Source organism: Lolium rigidum, chromosome 1, assembly GCF_022539505.1.
Source record: "Lolium rigidum isolate FL_2022 chromosome 1, APGP_CSIRO_Lrig_0.1, whole genome shotgun sequence".
NCBI classification, from domain to species: domain Eukaryota; kingdom Viridiplantae; phylum Streptophyta; class Magnoliopsida; order Poales; family Poaceae; genus Lolium; species Lolium rigidum.
In genome coordinates, this window is record NC_061508.1 from 309,693,830 (window position 1) to 309,702,027 (window position 8,198).

The 8,198-nt window shown below is 40.0% G+C and overlaps 1 pseudogene; it reads left to right on the plus strand.

The window, feature by feature from the left end:
• Nucleotides 1-475: 475 nt before the first annotated feature.
• On the plus strand, nucleotides 476-3,585 carry LOC124697639 (annotated as a pseudogene).
• Nucleotides 3,586-8,198: the final 4,613 nt, after the last annotated feature.

The window sequence follows — 8,198 nt, forward strand, 5'->3', positions numbered from 1 at the left end:
GATCTCTTTCTTACATGTCCTGAAACATTTTGTGAAAATAAATATATGTAGTGTTCTAGACAAAAAATGTCTCTATAAAGTTATTTTGTATCACCAAAAATTGTCTTTTGCATATGTCAAAAATATCATTTTCCATGAAATTGTATATGCGTGCATAGAATATGTAGACTTACACCATATTTTTTTAAGAACAAGTTCGAGATATGTTTTTTCACACAGGATCACCAGGTTCTGCAGGCCACAGTGGATTTCCGCTATCGGATAAAAATGAGAAATGCTACACGCCACCTACGGAATAATATTTACGGAATTGCCTTAAAGGCTGACGTGGCTAGAGATGATTTGTTGCAAATTTGTTTGTCGCCGTGATTTTAGGCTCATGATGGCTCCATAGCTCTCCACCTTAGCCCGTAACAAATTTCCGTAGGAAGTTAGCCCGTAGTGTAGCTTATATATTGGTTAAAACATTTTGTGACAGGCTTTAGTTAGAAGGGACGATGCTGAAGTGATCGACATGCTTCCGAGGTCGGTGGACATAGTTGTTGGCGACGTTGGTGATCCTCTAACTGTGCAATCAGCCGTGTCAGGTTGCAGCAAGATCATCTATTGTGCAACCGCACGCTCAACCATTACCGGAGACCTAAACAGAGTTGATAACCAAGGAGTCAGGAATGTCAGCAAGGCTTTCCAGGTATCCATCCTAACCTTAATTTTCTCATCAAAGCAACTAACTGGTCCATTCTCAAGTAGATGTCATTCTAGGATAAATGCAGTAAAACTTCTGAGACTGATCTCTGTTGCGCACAAAATTATTTAGATTTCTCACATGAAAATGATACTAGTAATTGTAGCATCGAAGCTCTTTAATACAATTGTACCTCCTTTCATTTTACTAACTTATAATTAGAACATGTAGTGCTCAAAATTATGTTTGCGAGACCTTGCGAGTGTCCAAAGTGACAAGATAAAAGAACAGAGGTGGTACGCGTGTTGATGATTTGCCTTGCTGTCTTGTTGATGAAGAGCTTCATTCAGACATCCTTTGTACTGCAGGATTACTACAATTAGATGGCTCAACTCAGGGCTGGTAAAAGCAGCAAGAGCAAACTTTTGATAGCAAAATTCAAATCTAAGAAGTTTCTGAATGGTTGGGAGGTGAATCAGGGATCTTACTTCCCAAATACCTACGCTTCTGGTTCTAGGTTCGATGAAGGTATCGATGTATCATTTGAATTTTCACAAGATGGCCAGGCCGTTTTTGCAGGTAACACCCCCCTCTGTGTAGCATCAGGGCATGCTTCTCAGCAAATATATTGATATACCTAGATGTGTTGGTTTATTCTTCTGTCTCAGTTTTCTGATTAAACATCAACCTATCTCAGGATTTCTTTTCACCAGAGGCGGATACGTTGAGATATCAAGGAGGCTCTCTCTTCCTCTCGGTTCCACCCTAGACAGGTATGAGGAGCTCCTGGATTTTGCTAGCTTCACCATTGTTGAAAAATCTTGATGCATCACAATGAACTTGGTGTCATGCCGATCCTGTCATTCTTGCATAGGTACGATGGCTTGATTCTCTCGGTGGGTGGAAATGGAAGATCATATGTTGTTATTCTTGAGACTGGTCCACTGGCTGACACCTCACAGAGTAAGCAGTATTTTGCTCGGATGACTACAAAAGTAGGCTTTTGTCGGGTAAGTAGCGTGTGCAATAATTTGAAAATAATAGCTGATTTTACAGCATGCTGGGAATTGAAGAACGTAGAAATTTGATCTCCTTTCTTTTTGTTATCTTTGTTTTCTCCAGGTGAGAGTACCTTTTTCGGCTTTTCGGCCAGTAAAACCAGAAGATCCTCCCCTAGACCCTTTTCTTGTGCATACCTTAACCATTAGGTTTGAACCAAAAAGGCAGGTCAGTACAATATAATGAATTATTTTCTATCATCATCGATTGTCGCTTAGTTACTAATGTGTTGCACCACAGAGACCTGGTGATGCATCCCAAGGTGGTACCGACCCCAGAAATTTTGAGCTAATACTGGAATACATCAAAGCTTTACCTGGAAGTTGTTCCGACACCATTCAGCTGCCCTAATGCGTGTGTGTTTTGACAGCCCAAAGGTATTTTGATCAGGTTTTTCATCCTTTGGATGGAAAATCTTCCATGACCGAAACTCTTGTGCATATGTTTTGCTTTTCTGCATGGAAATACAAAGCATTTGCTCAGTCGTTCACTAAATAGATGATTTTCGACTTCGCCATAGCTTAGCTACTTATTTGCCCTTTTTTTTCTTATCATTATTTAACCAAAGTTTTCCTTCCCTCTGATTATTTGTTAGAGTAATATATGACTTCTTGTGGTGTCAGAACTGAATCATGCTCTCTATCAGCTTATTGATAACCATGCATCTTATAATTCTTTACAGACTGGTCAAGAAACAGACTTCATACTGGTCTCATGCACAGGTTCTGGAATTGAGCCTAACAGAAGAGAACAAGTTCTAAAAGCAAAGAAGGTTCTACTTTTTGCAACCAATAGATTGTACTTATCTAATTCAAATGTTCATTAAATCATCAATGTCCTCCATGTTCTTCTAGGCTGGAGAAGATGCGCTGAGGAGGTCAGGCCTTGGATACACAATTGTACGGCCAGGTCCACTGCAGGTATGACATACTAATACAACAACTGAAGTTCCAGCCTATGTTCAACAACATAATAAACAGTATGTTAGATCATGTCATCTCAAGTAGGAAAGCCAAAGAAGATGCCAGTTACTTTTGAAGTTTTATCCCTGTTAAAACTGGCCGCGTCATGATCATTAGATGTTTTGCAGGAAGAACCTGGTGGTCAGCGTGCACTGATCTTTGATCAAGGGAACAGAATCTCTCAGGTGAAATATCATCGACCATCCATAAACGTTTTCTTGAGTGCCATAATCTTGATTTTTTAAGTTGTAATGTAGGCTATCAGCTGTGCGGATGTAGCAGATATCTGTGTCAAAGCATTGCATGATTCCACGGCGAGAAACAAAAGTTTTGATGTAAGATTTGTTCGTCCATATTCTCCTCCGCAGTGATGCTTTTCGAACTACAGTGATGCTTTTCGAAGTGATTACAATCTTAACTAACTTATTACCACGTACCACAGGTATGCTACGAGTATGTTGCTGAGCAAGGAAACGAACTCTATGAACTTGTAAGTTATAGTTGAAGCTGCGGCGTAATGGATGGATCTCCTTGTTCCAGTCAGCTGTTTTTCATGCTAATAAAACTGATTTTTTTGTTTTGTTTTGCAGGTGGCTCATTTGCCAGACAAGGCTAACAACTATCTTACACCGGCACTATCGGTTCTAGAGAAAAACACCTGATTCAGATATGTGTCATATACAGTCACATGATGTGTATACTCTTCCTCTTGTAAAGCTATATAATTTTTTCTCATAGAAACATTGTGGAATTTACACGACAAGCCATTGTTTCTTGCAAAGATCATCGATGGATTGATTTCAGAGAAGAAAATCGGTGCCCTCTTGTAAAGCTATATATTTTTTCCTCATAGAAGCATTGTGGAATTTACACGACAAACCATTGTTTAAACTACTTAAGGGATGGCGAGAAATAAATATATACTACGAAGTACTACTTTACAAGAGGAAGAGTATACACATCCCGTGACCCGTTCGGGCTATCTTCAGCCAGGGTGGTTGGCAGCGTGCGGATAGGATAAAATATGTTTAGAATGCAATATGCATGGGTGTATTAGATATTCTTCTGGCATTACTGTTTTTTGGTGGCTTATCTTTGTGAGCACCTTATGTGAGCGTTGAAGACTAAGTTTGTAAAACTTTAAATTTGAGATTTATCAATAAATGGCTGTGTGCATCTATCTGATGCAGAGGCCGGGGTAATACCCATTTCGAAAAAAAAAAATCCCGTGACCCGTGTAAGAGAAATAGATCTTGATCTAATCTTTATTCCTCAGCGCTAATCCGTGGTTCCACTCACAATCGCTGTTTAAGGCTAGAGGGTAAGGATCAATTTATAGTGTAGTTTGTTTAAAGTCCAAACTAAATTACAGATAAACTTCCCAGTTAATTTCTACTCGTTTCCAAAGAGAATTCCAGACTCATCAACAACCACGATACAATGAGCCTTGATTAACAGAAACTCTTTGTTTAAATCATTGTCCACATGTGTGAGGCATGCTGTGTAGCAAAGTTGCTCAGGTTAACAATGGCACGATTGTAAACCAATTCCAAATAGTATTGTTCCCGGGTGTATATTTCCAGTAATTTATACTGTTTCCAATAGTATTGTCGACAGTACTTAGGCCTATCTTCCCAAGCATAAGTCCCTTATACACTTTTCCTAACTAATAGCTAGCTGTTTTTCAATTGGCGCACAGTCAGTTCTCTGGCCGTTCGATCTTTTTTGAGTCACACGTATTTCTTCACGCACTTAGTGTGTCCATCTCATTCCTGGGCTCGCTCTGGGCCGTGTTGTCTCAGCTGTCTTAGTATCTGGGCGTGTCATTTCGCTCGGTTTCAATGGAGGAGGCGAGGGAGGTGCTCGAGACGTCCATGGCGGAGAGGCCCGCAGGGCTTATGTTGCCAGTGAGCCCTGTGATGGAGAGAGTGGTGGATCGCGAGTGCGGAAGGCATGGACGCCACCGACTGTTTTGGTACTCCTCTGTCCTTGTTTCTCTGTTCCTTTCATCTTTTTTCCTCTTTTTTGTTTGCCGGCGTGAGGGTTTGGCTGCTTGTGGTACCTCGGGTGGGATGGTAGCTGGTAGAGATTTGTAGTTAGTTTTCTATTTTCCTACCATGGGGGGAGTGCAGATTTCGCAGGAGAGCGGCGGCCAGAGGGAGCGCAGATTTTGGAGGAACGCTCTAGTGGATAGATTCTTTGTTTGATGCTGGTGATATCTGTCAGCATCGATAGGGGTTCAATTCCGTGGACAGTTTCAGCCCTAAGTACCGGCAGGGAGGATGCTTGGTTCGGCATCGGGGATGGGTATTTACCCCTCAGATTACCAGATTTCAGGGTGGTGAATGCTTGGTTCGGCACCATGGATAGAGATTTAGTTCAGATTCTGGTCTGGAAACAGTTTGATTTGTTTAGGATTCAGTTTGGTGTGGTAGCATATTGGTTAGATCATGGTTCAGGTTTGAAGGGGCCTCTTGTACCAAAGAGATGCACTTTGTGCAGTTCTTTTTTGGTAATTGAAAGGTAGTATATGTATAGCGATGATATTATCACGCAGTGGCAAACCTAAAATTTTCATCAAGCCCGGGAATACTGTTATCACGTATAGTGTTAGTCCCTTTGCACAAGCCAGGGATCATAGATGGGGTTCCTTTTTTGCTTCACAAAATGGAAGAAAGAATGTTGATCCGTTGAAACATGCAGACAGAAGGTAATTAACTTAACCATTTGCTGATGATGTTCCGTCTGATCGTAGAAATGTTGATTTAGTTGAGGTAACACACACGAGCCTGTGTTTTTTTCATTCTGTACTCTCCGCTGCTATAGGTTACTGTGAGCAGTATATGTGAAGCTGCGTTTACTAAGTAAATGAAGTGTGTTTTGGCAATTTGCATTCTGCTCTGGAACGCCACTGTGTTTTTATTCTCGTTGTTGAGACGGGCACACTAAATGGAGTAGAGTGATGGCCGGCTGCTCTAGTGGCCAGTGCCTTCCCCTCCATCTTCAGTTTTCATTTCTTTTCTTCTTTGTTCAGTTTAAGTTTTTGATTTTACCGATTGTTCAGTCTTTCAGTTTACATTCTATGTTTTATTTTAGTTATTTAGTCTGTCAATCACTGTGTTAGATTTCAGTATATGATTCTTGCATTATTTTGTTGTTCAGTCTTATTTGTTTAGTTTTATCTCATTGTTATTTGGTCACTTTTTCGTATCTTCAGTTTCTCATTGTTTCTTTCTTTCTCCCTTTTTCTTGAGTTCACTTAAGTTTCTGAGTTATTTATCCTTAGTTTCCGGTTTACTTTATTGTTTCTCTGTTTTGTTCTTCATTATTTTGTTTTCTTTCTTATATTCTTGGTTTATCTTTCTTTAGCGGGGATGGAGTCGTGGGGAACTCCTCCTATGCCATTTTTAAGATTTTCTAAGTTGCAAAGCTGGTTCGAAGCCTGGGAAAAGGCGGATGGACTTAGTTTTAAGTCTTAATTTTCTCACTTCAATTTAGATTATGTTTTTCTTCCGTAATCATTAGCTTCAGTTTCTTTCTTAGTCGTCTAAAAGAAGAAAGTTCAGATTTGTCTTTCTTTTTAGTTTCTGTTTGATACTTTGTCAGTTTCGTCAGTTAGCTAGTAGCTTAATGGATTACTCTTAGTTGCTGTGTGTGGTGCTACTCTCTCTTCCTTCATTTTGTTCCCCTTTTATTCTTGGAGTTATCCATATTTTTGTTCTAAGGAAGAAAGAGATGATAATTATCCTTGAAAATTCTTCCATCACTGGTATTTCCTTCTCTCTTTCTTGATTTAGTATTTCTTTGTTCCCACTTTTTCACTATTCTTGTTCTTCATTTCTTACTCTCGTTGTTCAGTCTCTTTGTATTGTCATTCAGTTATTGCCTAGTTGTTTTTGTCAATTTATCACCTTTACTTGAGTAAGTGTTTTGTCAAACATAGTAGTTCCATGAATTTAGCAATTTTCCTGTCACCTCTATGTGATGCAAACTCATAGGTGTCTCCAAACTGTTTGGAAGGTCAAGCATCTCCGTGATTTTGATTCAGACAATTCCTTCACATGTAGATATTTAGATTGGTTTGGTCACCAATCTATATATGTAAGTAATTCTGTAGATGTTAATTCTTGTTCTTTTTTTGTGTCAATGAACATGAAGGTAATGCAAGAACCGTAGTGTTCTCTAGCTGGATAGAGTTGACAGCTGATCAGAAGTCCCTGATGCGATGAGCACATAATGGCTGAGGGATTTGGTCTGGAAACTGTGTTAGTCCATTCCTTTTCTAAGACTGGTATTATGTACAGCTGTCTAGTAATCATTTCCATGTAGTAACATCTTTGTTTCAGAAATATAGTTTGTTCAGCTGAGCATTTATATCGTCTGGTTGTTTTAGAGGATCCCTAAGGTGATTTCTAAAGCGCCCAGCCTTCCAAAAGACGGAGCTGCAGCTATGTCAATGTATCAGGGGAACACCATGCAAGCAGATTTCTACACAAACTCCAACAGGGTTTTAGCTTCAGAACTAGCTGGAATCAATTCACCTTGATAAGTATACTCGACGTAGGTCCCGATGTACTGATGTTGTTGTTCCACAAGACCGAAGGCACTGTCACAATCTCATTCTATGTGTTGTAGGCAGGAAGTTTGGTGGTGGTTGCCCGTTTATTTCCTGTTTTTTTTGGAAGTCGCCATGTGTGTTTGTGCATGGGAATCACATCTGAAGACACTGTGTTTACGGTTTCTCTTTTCCAGCTTTTGTACCAAACTTGTAGTATTCTGGGGTTGTTCAATGCAATGTGAACACAATGGACTAAATTTGAATGCAAGTTTGTTCATGCTAAAAGGTCTATTTTGTGAAATAGCATTTCTGGATGACCTTGATGTTTGGCTTTTCCGCTCATTCTGATACATTCACCATGGGATCACTCTTGTTCCTGACCATCGAGGACTGCAGTGCCAATGCAATTTCTATAAAACACTAGGTTTATCAGGTTTTCATCTACATGTTACTTGTACTGACAGCTATGTTTCCAATTGATGGTGAAAGTATGTAGATTGAAGGGTTTTTGAAAGGCGAATTATTTGGGTTTGCAGACTCTTCTACGTCCAGCAGGTTAGTTCCATATTCAGGTGGACTTTCTTTTTGTTCCTTTTGCCCCATCTCTGATCCGGATCTTGTTTCCCTTCCCTTCCCTTCCCTATCTTCTTCTCCCTTCGCTAGATGTTTGGATCTGTCCAATACCATCAACCACCGATCAGCCAATGCAACGGGGCATGTTGTCTTTCTGCAGAAGATCAGCTTTCAGTTTCTTTTCCTGTTACTCACATTGTCCTAGGGTTTCCGTTCTTTTGATGTTGCATTGAACCGAGCCAAACTCAGCCAAGCACAACCACTAAAGCACGTGTAACGTGTTGCTACTGCTGGGCTTTTATCAACTCAATTTCCATTAGCCGAGGATGCAAATCAAAGACTCGGCAGTACAACTGTCATA